At 39.7% G+C, this 17,965-nt stretch overlaps 1 protein-coding gene across 1 annotated transcript in view; it reads right to left on the bottom strand.

Moving 5' to 3' along the window:
- Window positions 1-17,965, bottom strand: part of LINGO2 (leucine rich repeat and Ig domain containing 2) — a 196,497-nt gene that overhangs the window by 82,209 nt on the left and 96,323 nt on the right. The gene's annotated exons all lie outside the window — the stretch shown is intronic.

The raw sequence follows: 17,965 nt of genomic DNA on the forward strand, positions 1-17,965 counted from the left end.
GTAAACACAACTTTAAGTATCAGTTTCTCTAAAAAGGCGCAGCTCCTTTTTCGGAACGTCTGAAGGTCTTCCTTCTACGAGATGCCTTGGCGAGGCCTCATTGGCTCTGGAGGTCTTGGCCCCGCCCCATCGTTTAGCAGGCTCTTCCCAAGTGAATCAGCTTCATTTCCCCTGTTGCTCTACCGTAAACCTGGGAGGTGTTTGTTTCCTGGGGCCAGGGCTTGCCGGGGCGTTCAGCTGCCTGCACACCAGCTGCTACTCCACTCCCGGGTGTGCATTTTGTAACCACACGGCCCCTTTGCCGGTTGTTGAATAGGGAGAGGGGCAGCTGTGAAAGGGAGAAGGCTGATCATTCATTTTCTTTCCTTTGGAAATTCTGCTTTGGGATCCTGTTCCTACTTAGAATGTTTCCCCAGCAGCCCATTCCATTTAGCTCTCTTGCTAGGGAGCATTTTCTGTCAATTTTCTGAAACGTATATATTCCAGGCAGTTCGTTGGAGGGTTTACAGAGATCCTTGTTAGCAAAGCTCAGCCTGGGCTTACTTTGTATTCCAGAAGCCTAGAATTTTAGCAACTCACAATGAACTCAAGTACCCTTATGTGTCATACTCAAAGGATAGGGCTTTGCGAATCAGCCTAGAAAACAATGACAGCATCTCTTGGCCATAGAACAAACAGAGAGTTCATCCCATCTCCTTGGCTTGGAGACCAAGGATTTATCTCCTGGAACAAGTTCTCAGGGAGGATAGCCAGTGACCTGACATTTTTCTCATATGAGTTCAAAAACAATATTTAAGCTAGTAATTGCTATCTTCTCTTCTTCAGAACTCATTTTTTCCCCCTCTGACTTGTTTTGGCTCCAGTCTTTAAAAGCAGAACCAAACTACCATTTCAGGTGGATGAGCTGCAGATTAAGGGTGCAGGGTGACTGTGGCTAGCCGTAAGCCCTGGAGTCCCTTCCCGTTCCACAGATATTGCAAACCACAGAGCTAACTACATCCACGCAACTCCAGTGCCTGTTTGGATATTCAAATATTTTCTCAAGAAGCAACAATTACATATTAACTTACAGCACCTGCCCTCCGGGAAATTCAACCCTCGGGGTCTTTGGGTATAAATGGCCTGAAGTTGCTTTTATTTTCCTAGTTCTTGTCAGCACTCTGCTACTCAGCTGATACGTGTTTTTTTCTCTGTTTTATGATTTATGCTTCAGAGGGACTTGTATAGGCAAAGTGGATAAAGCCATAAATTTTCTTATAGGGCGTATTTTAAATATTACTTTGAATTCAGAACCTGTGTTCTCACTGTGGCTATAAATGCTTTTCTCAAAACAATTCAATAATTTCAAGGGCAGTGTCTCATTTATGAAGGCCTTTCACAGTTAATAGGACTTCCTCTGACAACTGTCAGAGTGTTTCTGGTATGCTACAGTATGTTATAGAATCCAGTGTTAGCAACTATGAACTAGTAGAATTTCTGTTAAACTCAACATAATTTGATAATTAACCACACATGCTATTATACATTACCCATTCACATAATTAATGAATGTTATACAGGTCTGTCTTCAGTTGAAGCATTTACTTTACGTATCGTATTGACTTTCCCCTGAATAATTCCATGTATTTCAGGGGCAACATTATTAGTAAAATTCTAAGACTGTGTTAGGACATAAAAATTGAAGTGACATCAATCTTTCCAATGTACAGAGCTGACACCACAGTAGGGGTATGTATATTGAAAATGTATTTGCTAAGAGTTAGGAGGGTCTATATGAATGTAAAAGTTTATCATTATTGGCTTTTATATATCCTCTTGCTTTGAATTCCTTATTATTTAAATGGAATGGAAACAGCAAAACTACACAACACGTGCATATACAATACTAATACTGACTCATCAGGTATTTGATCCAATGTGGTCATTCAATACCTGTCCTTCAATGTTGAAAATTATTGTTGGAACAATGCCAAAGATAGGAATATAGTTTACTTATTTAGTAAAGTGCTTTCTTAGGAAGTCTCTCTGCTGAATGTCAGGAAAGAGTTAAAGAATTTAAATGAGCCCCAAAGGGATTTTCTATTGGGGAGGAAACAATTATAAGAGAAGCCAAAGCATCAGGTATTAAACAAGACTGTCTTGTTTTGTAGGCAAAAAGGGAAGTTTTTGAAAGGGAAAACAGACAAAGACCATGTAGAAATGACATGCTGTTCTGAGGCAGACAATCTTCTTACCAGCAATTAACTAATTAGTTATTTCTTTTTAGGAAAGCAAAAGGGTACAGAAGTGTCCCAGGTCATGGGAAAGAAGAGGAACCATTAGAACAGGCTGGACACATGTGACATCCCGGGTAGAAGTAGCTTTAGCCTGGTAGCCAGGTTCTTTATAGGGGCTCCTGGTTAGCCAAACTGGTTGTCAGGAAAACCACAAAGACTGAAGTTATCAATCTAGCTCTAGTAGACCTACGGCTGGGGGCAGAGTTTGTAATCGATGAAGGTAAAAATCTTTTGGCAAAAAATGGTTTTCATTAGAAAAGTGTCCAAAGAAAAAGTGCTGCTTTGGGAAAGCTACGAAGAAAGACAAGTGAAGTGAGAATACATTAACCCAAAGATTGGTGCAACCTAACCTAAACCAAGATGCCTCCTAAGTACTTAATTAGATGGAGGGAAGTGGTTCCCTTTCAGCACTGTACTGAAATAGCATGAATGGAAAAATGCAAATAGGCACGTGAGTAAGATGGAAGACAAGTTAAGGGAAAGGCTCCTTAGCAACTTAGTTTAAAAAAATTCAGGAGAAGGGTGAGAAAGCAGAATATTTCTAGAAAGAGGAAGTGATGACTAGCTTAGTCCGGACAAGAGGTTCTAATGAAAACTTGGATCCAGAAGTTAGAAAAGTATTCATCTCTACAAATGAGGAATTGGTGTTTAAATGGGAAAGGTGTAATGCTTATTGCAAATAGTTCTGTCAGGGCCTCTGCACACATCTTGATATATCTGTGTGTAATTCGTTCATGCTGCTGCTCTGCTTATTCTAGAGGAATTCCTATTTCCAAGGTTCCAAACTCAAGCACTCCATTCAAATGGTGCTAATGCAGGAGAATGATGAGTGTGGATATAACTAAATAACTGCCTGGTCACAACTGCAGTCTTCTCAGGGTATGGAGGCAACTTTGAGTTGGGGCCCTACTTACATACACACTAGATGTGTAATAAACGGCAGCCTTCTCTGACTTAGATCTATCTTAACAGGGCTGACGGGTCTTCATGGCTCCCACCCACTGGTCTAGCTCCATCTCTTCCCATTTCTTGACTCAAACTCTATATTCCAGTAAGACTAAATTGCTTGCTATATGATAACTGTGTACGCTATTTACTTTGCCTGCAATTGATTTCTTCCAATCATTTGCCTAGTGGGTGCCTGTTCACCCTTCAACAACTCAACTAATCTTTCATCTCATTTAGGAAGTCTTCCTAGAGCTCCTGGACAATATTACCTGGTCCTTGTTTTGCATGAGCTTTGTACCTTATAGGCTTAAAAAAAATTCTTGCACTTTCTTGCTACATTTTGTTTGTTATATGCTCTTTCCCTCTGTAATCTGGGGACTCTTTAGGGTCAACAACTGTGTCTTATTCATCTTTGTGCCATGATTGCTGGCATAATGTCATAACTGTCATGGCAGGGGCTCAATGAATCACCACGGAATGAGTGAATGGATATATCAGAACCCAGGAACTCAAATATGAATCACCGAATAGGGCCACCTTCAAGTCTACCAACTTTTCATGCAATATTTGCCGTACAGCTTCTTTTAAAACTTTTACTTTTTATTGAAGAATAGTTGATTTACGATGTTGTGTTAGTTTCGGGTATACAGCAAAGTGATTCAGACACACACTCACACACACATATATATTCTTTTTCAGATTCTCTTCCCTTATAGGTTATTACAAAATATTGAGTAGAGTTCCCTGTGCTAAACAGTAAGTCCTTGTTGGTTATCTATTTTATATATAGTAGTGTATGTATGCTAATCCCACCCTCCTAATTTATCCCTCCGCCCCCCCTTTCCCCTTTGGTAACCAGGACAACTTCTACTTTCTTTTGTGTATGGGGGGGCAGTTATTTTGTTAAGTGCCAGCTACTCTGAGTTCTTTACATGAATGAACTCATTTACAGTGTTACCACAATCTCATGAGGTTAGAATTACAAATATTCTCTTTTTAAGTGAGGAAACTGAGGCATGGCAAGGTCAAGTAACTTTCCCAAGATTAAAAACAGACTGTAGTAGCTGGACTAGGGCTGAACCATGGGGGAGGAGCTTCAGAGCTGAGCTCTTAACCACCAGGCAGCTCCATCCTAATTGTGAGATGATTGATGAGTGCAAGCTTTCCTTAGCTACTTCTGGAAAATGAGCCTGCAATTTCATTTTCTGAGATGATAAGAGGCATTTTAGCCTAAGCAACCCAACATTTATAATGAATTTAACTTGAGACCATGCCAGGACAGACATTTATCATGGTTCATTTAAGTAACTGTTCATTAAGTGATGGGGAAAAGGAAACCACTATGAGACCAGAAGGGGCCTCTAATGAGAAAAAGAGAGGGATGTGGGAAACCAAGAATATGAGCTATTGGGAACATATATTGTAGAAAATTGTAGAGATGTGCACATGCTCATATTCATAAGTTTTAAAAGCACAGCTTATAAAATCATAATACACGTAGTAGTACAGAACCCTGTTGAGGTCACAGAAAAACACTCCAACAAACAAAATCTGTTTTCAAAAAACACAGATTTTTTTTAACTTGTATTTTTCAAACACTGGGAAGGATATTCACAAACCACAGCAATATATTAAAGTTCCCATTTGTTTTCTGTATTTGCTTCTCTGAGACACCATGGTTGCTCGCTTCCCAGCATTTTCCTTTAAATCTCTTCTGAATGAACTTTCTGAATTTCCTTTTCCTGTACCACTATTCTTTATGATTCTGTGCCATGACATCCCAAAAAAGGAGACTGGCATTGAAAGAAGGCAAGTAGGGCACAGCCAGAATCCTTTTAGCAGGCAAAGGGAAGAGGACTTCTATATATTCACAAGTGTTAATATATATATATTATATATATTAATTATATTATATAATATATATAATAAATAATATATTTATATTATAAATATATAATAAATATATAATACAATTTTATATATATATATATATTATATATACATCCCCTTCGCAGAATTAGAAACCGAGTGCGAGCTGCCTGCCAGTGGGGCTGTGCCGACTGGACACTCATGAAGTATAACTGTCTATATAAATGTTTCTCAAAGGGATGAGGCTGTGCCCTTAATTTCAAGAAATGAGGCGAACAACAACAACAACAAATCAATAAATTTGACTACGTAATTTTAAAGTTTTTGAAGCTCTACATAAAAAATTTAAATTTAAAGAGACCCTCAGATTTTCATTTAGGCAATATGCAAGAAAAAACGCATTACTGCATACACATTCTAACTAATAATAGAGGCACAATTAAAGGTGGGGAGGGGCAGGGGAAGTAAAGTTTACCAGAGGAAATGCCTTCTAGGCTAGCTTGAAGCATAGGAGGGGTGTGTGTGTGTGTGTGTGCACACGCGCCTGTGTAAAAGTATGAGTAGGACAAAATGAAAGTGGGATCCCTTACGAATCCATTGAGTACATTTAAGTCTTTAGGGCCCTGTGTGTAAACAGCCTTACATCTGGGTGGACCAGCTCTTCACCGCAGAAGAGGAAGGGGTAAGAATATTTGTGAGTCCATGGCGTTTACTCTGTTTTTTTTTGCGGTACGTGGGCCTCTCACTGCTGTGGCCTCTCCCGTTGCGCAGCACAGGCTCCGGACGCGCATGCCCAGGGGCCATGGCTCACGGGCCCAGCCGCTCCGTGGCATGTGGGATCTTCCCGGACCGGGGCACGAACCCGTGTCCCCTGCAGCGGCAGGCGGACTCTCATCCACTGCGCCACCAGGGAAGCCCATAGCGTTTACTCTTTGAGGGAGTGAGGGCTAACTCAGTCACAGCAAATCTCAAATCCTGACGTCATTTGATGAGACAGAACAATTTAGTCTTTCAATAGTTTCCTAATGAAAAATTTGGTCCCTCATAGGGACCAAACGCCAGTGCTCTGCTCATCTGGTGTTGGGGCCCATGAGGAGGTGTATTTCTGCTGTCTTTTCTCCCAGGAAATGCCCCCCTCTGACCCACGACCTTGTGCCTTCTGCTAAAACATCTCCACGGGGTCGCAGATGTGTTCCTCTTTACACATCTGCCACACTCCCTGAAAATGTGAAGTTTATGAAAACATATGCCAAGCCGGAGCCCATGTGCTCATCAGCATGAGATAAGGTGAGCAATTTTATTTTGGTCCTGGGAGATTTTTCAAAACCACTTTCCTCCATTCCTTGCATTTACAGTGTAAATCAAATGTTGAATGATTATCACTCCCTTCCTTACAAACTACATTGTGCCTTCTTTCCTGTTAGTTTTTGGTTGATGTTAGCAAAACAGACTGCTTCATTAAAAGTTAGTTGTGGTCTTTTCAATTCCTCTCCAAAGAATCTATGCTAGTGCAGCAAAGGCAAACTACTAATAATCCGTCTTGAACATTATGGCTTCATGTTTGACTGGGAAGCCTTCACAACTGAAAATGAACCCAGATATCAGAAATGGAGAAACTGCTGAATTGGGAGTCTCCCAGTAATAGCCCAGTGTAACTTCCTTTCCATCTTTTACTGGTTTAAAGACTGCTTGAAGTCTTCTTTTTCTTTCCTTTTTTGGGGCAGGCATCTTCTCACCTCATAAGACAGACCACTCTTAATTGTTAAAACACTTTTCTTTGTATTTTAAATGAAAAAAATTCTTTCTTCCTGATAGGTTCATGGCAGTTTCCTTCTCTACTATGACACAATGGTTTATAACCCAGCCCTTGATAATAATTCTATTGTTCTAACATTTATTTAGTCCTGCCTACCTCCAATATTGCTGCTGTTGGCTATTGCCCAGTGAGTGCCCACAATTCAATAGCTGCTTTGCCTATACTGTCTCTAAACCTTAAACAACATCCCAAGAAGTTTTATTCATCCAATTGTACTGATAAGAAAACTGAGGCTCAGAGAATCGAACCAACATTTCCAAAAACACACAGGTTAATTAGCAGAGCCAGAACTTTGAACACAGGGATGCCTGGCTCCAAAATTCATGTTTTTTTTTAACCCCACCACAAAATACATGCTGCTGTTTACTTGATGTACTGCCACTATGTATCAGGCACTGAGTTGGGTGCTATAGCAATAAAGGGATGTCTACAGTACATAGTGGGCTCTTGAGAAGTTATCAATTTGGCAGGAAAAACAGTCACATACTGATAGTATCTGTGGCAGGAAGACTTCGTCAAGCTAAGAATCTCATTCCCTCACTAGGTGGAATCATGCCACAGCATTGCTGGTTAACATTTCCTCCTTAGAACCCAAAGTCTATATACAATGAAATGCCAAAAAGTTACCACTGTGGACAGCTGAAAAAATATCCTCTCAAAAGAATATCCAAGACCTGCTATGTCTGAATCTAACATCTATTTCTTCATACTGCATGTCACAGTCTGGTTTCTGAGAGCTTGGAGGTAGGTGAGGCCAATATAGACTCATAGCAAAGCAGCCAGAATTCTAGACTTGAGTCCAGATCAACAACCTTCCATGAGTTCACAAGGGGTGGTAGAGGACAGTGGGATGGACAGATGGGCTGTTGTCTTAATGTTCAAGTTGTGCTGAATAACTAAACTGCCTGGAATTCCTCCTTATCTGTGTGCTTTGTCTCTGAAACCAACTCTGAACTGCCCTTCTTTGAGTATAAATAATAATTCTAATTGTACAGAGTGTGCTGGGTGTGTGTGTGTACATGTATGCAGTGCGTGCATGTGTGTGTGTGAGACTGAGAGAGAGCAAGAGAAATTGGCTAAAATGGAAGGTCACTTTAAGAAGATTTTTAAAATCCAACCCAAAAGAGCATTCATATTTTTAAAAATCTCAATTTTTTTTTTAAAGTTTGACAAACTTATTGGTATTTTAGTAAAGACATTCATCTCAGTCGTTTCTCCCTCCCATCTTCTTTTTTTTAAATTGGGGTATAGCTGTTTTACAATGTCGTGTTAGTTTCTACCGTACAGCAAAGTGGAGCTCCCTGTGCTATACAGCAGGTTCTCGTTAGTTATCCATTTTACACATTAGGGTATATATGTTAATCCCAATGTCCCAGTTCATCCCACCCACCCTTCCCCCCTTGGTGTCCATACACTTGTTCTCTACATCTGTGTCTCTATTTCTGCCTTACAAACCGGTTCATCTGTACCATTTTTCTAGGTTCCACATATATGTGTTAATATACGATATCTGTTTTTCTCCTTCTGCCTTACTTCACTCTGTATGACAGTCTCTGGGTCCATCCACATCTCTACAAATGACCCAATTTCGTTCCTTTTCGTGGTTGAGTAATATTCCATTGTATATATGTACCACAACTTCTTTATCCATTCATCTGTTAATGGACATTTAGGTTGCTTCCATGACCTGGCTATTGTAAATGGTGCTGCAAGGAACATTGGGGTGCATGTGTCTTATTGAATTATGCTTTTCTCTGGGTATATGCCCAGCGGTGGGACTGCTGGGCCATATAGTAATTCTATTTTTAGTTCTTTAAGGAACCTCCATACTGTTCTCCATAGTGGCTGTATCAACTTACATTCCTACCAACAGTGCAAGAGGGTTCCCTTTTCTCCACACCCTCTCCAGCATTTACTGTTTGTAGATTTTCTGATGATGCCCATTCTAACTGGTGTGAGGTGATACCTCATTACAGTTTTGATTTGCATTTCTCTAGTAATTAGTGATGCTGAGCATCTTTTCATGTGCCTCTTGGCCATCTGTATATCTTCTTTGGATAAATGTGTATTTAGGTCTTCTGCCCATTTTTTGATTGGGCTGTTTGTTTTTTTGATATTGAGCTGCATGAGCTGTTTGTATATTTTGGAGATTAATCCTTTGCCCGTTGCTTCATTTGCAAATATTATCTCCCATTCTGAGGGTTGTCTTTTCTTGTTTATGGTTTCCTTTGCTGTGCAAAATCTTTTCAGTTTAATTAGGTCCCATTTGTTTATTTTTGTTTTTCTTTCCATTACTCCAGTAGGTGGGTCAAAAAAGATCTTGCTGTGATTTATGTCTAAGAGTGTTTTTCCTATGTTTTCCTCTAAGAGTTTTACAGTGTCCGGTCTTACATTTAGGTCTTTAATCCATTTTTTAAATTAATTTTATTTATTTTTGGCTGTGTTGGGTCTTTGTTGTTGTGTGTGGGCTTTCTCTAGTTGCAGCGAGTGGGGGCTAGTCTTCGTTGCAGTGCGTGGGCTTCTCTTTGTGGTGGCTTCTCCTGTTGCACAGCATGGGCTCTAGGCATGTGGGCTTCAGTGGTTGTGGCTGGCAGGCTCTAGAGTGCAGGCTCAGTAGCTGTGGCATTTGTTGCTCTGCAGCATGTGGGATCTTCCTGGACCAGGGCTTGAACTTGGGTCCCCTGCGTTGGCAGGGGGATTCTTAACCACTGTGCCACCAGGGAAGCCCTTTAACCCATTTTGAGTATATTTTTGTGTATGGAGTCATGGAGTGTTCTAATTTCATTCTTTTACATGTAGCTGTCCAGTTTTCCCAGCACCACTTATTGAAGAGGCTGTCTTTTCTCCATTGTACATCCTTGCCTCCTTTGTCATAGATTAGTTGACCATAGGTGTGTGGGTTTATCTCTGGGCTTTCTATCCTGTTCCATTGATCTATATTTCTGTTTTTGTGCCAGTACCGTACTGTCTTGATTATTGTAACTTTGTAGTACAGTCTGAAGTCAGGGAGTCTGATTCCTCCAGCTTTTTTTTTTTTTTCTCAAGATTGCTTTGGCTATTCGGGGTCTTTTGTGTCTCCATCGCATTTTAAGATTTTTTTTGTTCTAGTTCTGTGAAACATGCCATTGGTAATTTGATAGGGATTGCACTGAATCTGTAGATTACTTTGGGTAGTATAGCCATTTTGACAATATTGATTCTTCCAATTCAGGAACATGGTATATCTCTCCATTTGTTTGTGTCTTCTTTGATTTCTTTCATCAGTGTCTTACAGTTTTCTGAATATAGGTCTTTTACCTCCTTAGGTAGGTTTATTCCTAGGTATTTTATTCTTTTTGTTGCAATGGTGAATGGGATTGTTTCCCTAATTTCTCTTTCTGATCTTCCATTGTTAGTGTATAAGAATGCAAGAGATTTCTGTATATTAAGTTTGTATACTGTGACCTTACCAAATTCACTGATTAGCTCTAGTAGTTTTCTGGTGGCTTCTTTTGGATTTTCTATGTACAGTATCATGTCGTCTGCAAACAGTGACAGTAAAAATCTCAATTCTGATTTAGTGGAACTTACAGTGCGTCAACCAGGAAAAGAGAATCACAGAAGACAAAGATAATTTAGACTTAACCTAATAAATTATCTTGTATTTGGCAGCAATGATCTGGGCTCAGAGCATTTAGACATTTGTTCAAGGCCACACAAATAGTTAGTGACAGACTATAAGTTATGAAATTTTTCCGTGCCATGGCACCTCACCCTACAACATACAAGTCTGCAGTTATAATTATTGCAATATGGAAACTTTTACAACTCCCTAATGCCTGGAGTAAGGCGTGTAAGACATAGGCGTCAACCATAAGTAACAAGAACTGACATTTTGGAACGTTCTTCTAAAACCACAAACTACTTTAGCACTATCTCCTTTACAGTAACAAGAGTCAGTGAAGTACAGTAGAAAGGAAACAGGTATTTCATTCAGACAGAGCTGCGTTAGAAGCTTAGCCTTGTGACTTCTTAGTTATGATTGTAGCTAATTTACCAAGCTTCTCTAAACTGTTTCCTCACTGGAAAGTGGGGAGAATAAAATGTACCTATGTATATGTTTCTAAAGGTTTAATTAAGTGTGTGAATTACCCAGCTTAGTGCTGGTACAAATGTTAGAGCCTGCCTAAGACTGGTAAAAATGGTGTATACAGATAAGACAGAAACTGAGCATTTCATATTTCCTTTTCTTCCATTTGCTTTCAGTTCAAAACTCTGAAGCATTTCCTGATAATGGCTGTTTTTCAAAGAATGAGATCAGAAAATTCACTTCATTACTACCTTTTAATCTCCACCACATTCATCACCTCTAACTTGCCCCTTAGGCTCTCCTCTACAGAAATCAACGTGCTCCTTACTGAATTGTCAACTTGCATAAAACTGTCAAGGCCAATGATACGGTTTTGGGAGAAAAAGATATGAAAAAGTCCCTGGTACACACTGGGAGTTTGATGATGAGATTTGTCTTTGACTGTAATGGGTATCTTTTTAATGACATTTTCCTGGTTTCTTTGAATTTTGTAGAGATGTTAAAGAAGGTGACATAACCAAAGGCCACCATCTTTCACCCTTGAATCCTGGAATTAGTTTGTACTGGGTATGAAAAGAAGCCATAAAATTCAAGGGATTTTTCCCCCTACACATTAAATTTCATTGTGTTCTTTATAGAAAAATTCACATCTTTAATCTATTTTTTAGTATTTTGCCTCCATTTCAGAATCCCACCAGAATCTCAAGGTGATAATGTACTTGTTCATTCATATTCTGCAATGAACAATATCTTACATTCTTTACTGTCCCTCACTTTCTCTCCCATGTATGTTACCTTTGCGCCCTTTCCCCCTTCTTCCATTTAACAAATATTAATGATTATGTGAATGACAATTCTGAATGATATTGAGAGGGGAAGAGAGATGAATGAAATGTTACCTCCTCTCATGTCAGTGGGGCTGGAATTGCCAGATACCTGGTTCAGTAGCACAGGGAGAGGTGAGGGGAGGAAACAGTATAAACATTTCTAAAGACCCCCTTCGGGGGTCTAATGCAACGTGACGTTAGCACATTTCATAGATCGAATAAAAACTGTGCCCGGATAGCATGCATGCTCAAACTGGGGCACCCTGCCTGGCCAAGCCCCTGGTGTTAATGAGACACTCTGCAGCACATCCTGGCTTCACCAACCAGAAAAGGAGATGCCAGTGTATGCCCTCCGGGCATTAGAAGTTGGCACTTATTTTCCAATTTCCTTCCTGCCTGGCAGAGGAAACACTTTCTCAGACACATGATAAAACTGCAGCATGGAGTGGGATAACGAGGCTCTGGCAGGGACTGTTTCAGAGAACTGCAGTGCTCGCCAGCTGCATTGACTGTGTGCCCTCAACACACGCACACACACACACACACACGCGCACACACACACACACACATCACTCAAGATCACGGATGACCTCTTTTTACCCCACAATGAAGAAGAATTTTCATCTGACATGGCTCACCCAAGAGAAATTTGTCAAGTGCTATATAGTATTTAAGAGGAATGTGGTTGAGGGTAGGGGGCTGGGGGATTGGAGACTGGAACCAAAATCATACAAATGCATATTTGCTTAATATTATTAGAAAAAGAACTCTTCCTTGCTCAAAACTCAGGAAGCGTAGGGAATCCTATTCCATTTTAGAAAACATTTCTTTATGAAAAGTTTCAAACATATACAAAAGAATGGGAAAACGAACCCCCAAGTACCCATCACCTAGCTTCAGCAATGATCAAATGATGGCCAATTTCATTCCCTCTATCCTCCCAACCTCCACCTAAGCCTCTACAATTGGTTCTACTTGTTGTCATTACATTGTGTTTGCATCAGGATTCACCTAAGGTTATTACATTGCAATTGGTTGTTGATACATATTTTAGTTTTCTTTTAATCTATACGTTTTCCCCATCTGGTTTGAAGTAGCCTTTGAATTCTAAACTCCGGGTCCTTGTACTAGGAGGTGCAAATCTGCCTTTAAAACAACCTGTATCTAACAAACGTAAGGTAGATAGCTAGTGGGAAGCAGCCGCGTGGCACAGGGATATCGGCTCGGTGCTTTGTGCGCCTGGAGGGGTGGGATAGGGAGGGTGGGAGGGAGGGAGACGCAAGAGGGAAGACATATGGGAACATATGTATATGTATAACTGATTCACTTTGTTATAAAGCAGAAACTAACACACCATTGTAAAGCAATTATACCCCAATAAAGATGTTAAAACAAACAAACAAACAAACAAAAAAACAACCTGTGGCAACTTAAATGTCTAAATATGGAGGAATGGTTAAATAAACAGTGGTGTATGCATTTGGTTAACTATTGTGCACAATGTGGTTGAAAGAATGCCCTCTCTGTGAAGCCTAGGGCAAGGTTTGTTTTTGAGCCTCAATGTATCTATTTGTAAAATGAGAATAAAGGATTAAATAAATTAAACCCAAGGATTAAATAAAGTACATACATCTCCAATCACAGTGCTCATTACATAACACCAGAGCATACAGGGGTGTTTTGATATCATTTTAATATATATAATACTTATAAATTTTTAATGGACATATTTTATTTCCCCCTAAAATCATGTTAGGCTGCAGCTGAGCAATGAGGTTGGTGCTTCAGGGAAGCAGAGAATGGGGACTGCCTCATACATCATGGCATCATGGGTCAGCCTTAAGTCTCACAACAGACTTTCCTAAGAGCAGTGACAATCTGAAAGCCAGGTTTGTGGAGCGACAGCAAGGGTTTCTAAATTTTAAAGTTCCCTTTCCTTCATATCAAGAGTTTGGCCTTACCAAAGTGTTCTCTGTTTGGTTTGGTTTCATTTTTTTAAGTGTAGAGAAAACACAAAATAGTATGGTATGGTAGTTGTAACCAGACAGGAAGAGGAAAGAACTGTTCTATCTGTGCTGACACAGGGGAGAGTCCAAACAAGAAGGGAGAAGAATTTGGGGAAGAAGGTGGGAAGCTCGTGTGTCTTGACTTCTCTGAGGCAGGTATTTTAAGGGTGGGGAGACTCTTGCATAAGTTGATAAAGAAAGTTGAAAGTATCTGTTGCCTTTTCTCCATTTGAAAGAATCTCACCTCAACTAAGGACGGCACCCCAGGTAATGCAGGAGAGATGGTGTAAAACTGACTGATGAATATGGCTAGACAGGTGACCTTAAAACAGTTCTGACTCCCTCCGAATACTGCGTGTGCATCCCTTCTGGGGGCCTCAATGTCTCAACTGGCTCAGGAGAGTGAATGTGGGGTTTCTGAGAAGGCCAGTGAACCAGCAGAAGCCAGGCACTGGAATAGATGGAAACACCTGAGACCTCTTCCCTCATCACCATGGTCTCACATAAGCCATTCACCTACCCACTCCACCCAACCCCCAAAAATCCCCCACCCAGATGCCATCTTGTAAAGAAGACGAGGGACAGAAATCTGAAACACTGAGCATTTTTCTGCAATAAACTCAATTGAACTTACTATTTCACAGATACAGACTGTTTAGCTGGAAAAGACTAAGCTATCATTAATTGCCAATTTTTCCAATTACCTACTAGGTCGATGAGAAAGATCGTTAGCTCCAGAAATTTAAAACTCTGTATTCTCTCTGCACATGTGAGTGTATCGTATAATCCGATGCCCTAATCTACAATGAAAAGGGAAAAAAGCAGAACGCCAAGTATGATTATAACCATGTAAAACGAAGCTTTAGAAAACGGGAGAAAAGATCGAGAGTCATTACAAATGTAATCTGAATAAATGTAAATTTGTCCAAATTACAAAATGTAAATAGTGGTTGTGTTTGGTTTGGGCAGCCTTGGGTTCTAGTCTTCTCTGTTTTATTTAATCACAATACTTTGATTTTGTATGAAAAACATATTTTGAAACTTGGAGAACTTATTACCTTAAATACATTATATTTAATAAGCAATGACTGAGCACTAACGTTTCACAGGCATTGCACTAATCACCATGGAAAATACAAGGATGGATGAGATATGCTCCCAATGCCAAAGGAATTCACAACACGGTGGAAGAAACAGATGGCTAAGTGGCAAAGGGAATTCAACATCTACTGTTTCCCAGCTATAAGAAATTTCGTTTTTCCCATCTACTCCAAACCACCTCCAGAGGACTTCAATTCACTTTGATGATGGAAACAAAAGCATGAAACTAGTATGATAATTTGCATTTACATATCTATCCTTGGAAAAAAAAATACACGTAGAATGAGGGTATGCCATGCCTTTACTAGTGGATACAGCTTGCTGTGCACGTATTAGAGACCTCCAACCATTTACTGGGACCACTTTATAATGAGGTCCCTTTGTTATTTCAACAATGAACTTCCCTTAGGTGTAGTACACGATTAGTATCACACTGCCTGATATAAAAGTGTACTGCATGACAAACAGTAAGAAGAGTTAAACTTCAGAGTTTTAAGAAACATTAGACTTTATCTAGGTTAGTAGTTTTCAAATTTTAGCATGCATCAGGGACCACCTGGATGGCTAGTTAAAACACAGACTGCTGCCTCATCTTAGTTTCTGATTCGTTAGTCTTGGGTGGGGTCCTCTAATTTGCATTTCTAACAACTGTGGTTTCTGGCTGATTCTACAGTCGTTGGACTTGCGCTTTAAAAACCATTAATCTACATCAACTTCTTTTGCAATTTAGAAACCACTTTTCTGTAACCTTTGGTCTCTGCTCAAATAATTCAATGAATGAGGCACTCACTAAATTGCAAGGAAGCCAGTTTCCCTGTTGGACAGGCTAATTCTATAAGAATTTACTGGAGTCAAAATATGTTTCCTTGAAACCTTTGTTCACCACATGACTATTCCTTTCTGCTCTAGACAACTCTTCAGATGTCTTCTCTTAACCAAGCTGAAAGTTCCCATCCCTCAACCATTTATTCTACGTAATTCCTCTTTATCTACCACATTATCATCCCTTCCTGAAACTCCCAGTTATAAAGACCACTCTCAAAACAGGGGGCTGAGAACACAGCATTCTAGATACTGATCCACTGGTACTATCCCCTTCCATAAGCTGACGTCATATGTCCATTAACAAAGAACTGGGTTTTATTATTTTGTTTAGAGCAATCATGCCACTTTAGTAGTTGATACTCCACAGAAGGTCTGAACTCTTTCACATTCTGAACAGATACTGACCTTTCTCTTCTTATCCACTTGAAATAAGAATTCTGCTTTTATTCTCGCTAAATTTCATTATCTTATTAGCTCATAATTCCAGTTTACCAAGTATAGGATGGTGGTTAAGAACAATGCCTTCGAAGTCAGACAGTCCTGGGTGCAAATCATCGCTCTACCGTTTAACAGCCATGTGGCCATAGACAAATTACGTGACCAGCATAAACCTCGGCTTCCTCACAGGCATTATGGTGATAACAGTGGCTACCTTACAGAGGTATTTCATGAGATAATATATACAAAGTGCTTAGCATAGTGTCTGGTGCATATTACATGCTTAGTAATAGTTAGCCATTACTATTTTATTAAAAGCAATCTGAAACACTAAGGTTTATGCTGTACAAAGTAAGAGCAGAAGTCTTTTACAGAAACTTACAAACCCTTATTAGAAGTTTTCAAAAAATTAAATAGACAGGTATAGTTTTTGCCTCAGTGAGACTGGAAATCATAAATCTGTATGTTCACTCCAAGGATATTTACAGACTTAGCACAATTTCAATCAAAATGGCAACATGGGGCTTCCCTGGTGGCGCAGTGGTTAAGAATCCCCCTGACAATTCAGGGGACATGGGTTCGAGCCCTGGTCTGGGAAGATCCCACATGCCGCGGAGCAACAAAGCCCGTGCGGCACAACTACTGTGCCTGTGCCCTAGAGCCTGAGAGCCACAACTACTGAGCCCACGTGCCACAACTACTGAAGCCCGTGCACCTAGAGCCTGTGCTCCGCAACAAGAGAAGCCACCGCAATGAGAAGCTCATGCACCACAACGAAGCGTAGCCCTCGCTCGCTGCAACGAAGACCCAATGCAGCCAAAAATAAATAAAATAAATTTTAAAAATGGCAATATGATTTTTTAAATTGCAACAAAATTTGTATGAAAAAATATGAGAAAAGGCAAAACTCTGATAGACAATCCAAGCATGAGAAAAGAGAAAGAAATCTAGCCATATCAGACATTAAACTTATACAAAAGTATTAGAACTTAAAACTGTGGTATTGACATAAACACAGAAAGGCACACCAACAGGAAAAGGTGGAAACATTAGAAATAAACCCCAAACATATGTGGAAAGCTAAGTCAGTTTTCCCAAACAGAGGGACAAAGGAGGCTTATTTAATAAGTTGCATTAAGATAAAATAGGACAATTTAGAAAACCAAAGTGTTAGAGCTACACCTTATACAATACAAGAATCCACTGAGGAAACGCAGAGGGATGGATGTGTTGCCACTACTGAATATACGGAAACTGAAAGCCTCTGTAAGTGAAAATGTTGTAAATTCAATTTTGTCCTATAAAAACAACTGATTCAGAAATATATTGTACTGAAAATGTCAGGTAAATTAACATTTGTAATATATGAAGAGTTCATTCAAGTTCAGAAGGAAAACCTCAAAACCTAAAAATCGAATAAGCCATGACATTAACACAAACATTACATAGAGAAATATCAGTAATAAAGAAAAACAGGGGAAAAGACCATCCTTGATGGAGCCTGGAGATACCTTTAATCACCTGTTTAAGTAGCTAAGAAATTTTAAAAATGGTAGCCATTGCTGGTTAAAGTTTAAGGAAGCTGTTGTTTTCACTTATTTATACTGATCATTTCAATGGATACATTCTTTCTGGAAGGCAATATGTTAAGAATAATAAAGATGGATATACTCTGATCCAAATTTAGACTCCAGAATTTCTCCTCATGGCATAATTCAACAGAAACAAAAACCTATGCACAGAATAGCTATCTATGATTCCAAAAGACTGAAAAAAAAGCATAAATGTCC

This window comes from Pseudorca crassidens, chromosome 7 (assembly GCF_039906515.1).
Source record: "Pseudorca crassidens isolate mPseCra1 chromosome 7, mPseCra1.hap1, whole genome shotgun sequence".
NCBI lineage: Eukaryota > Metazoa > Chordata > Mammalia > Artiodactyla > Delphinidae > Pseudorca > Pseudorca crassidens.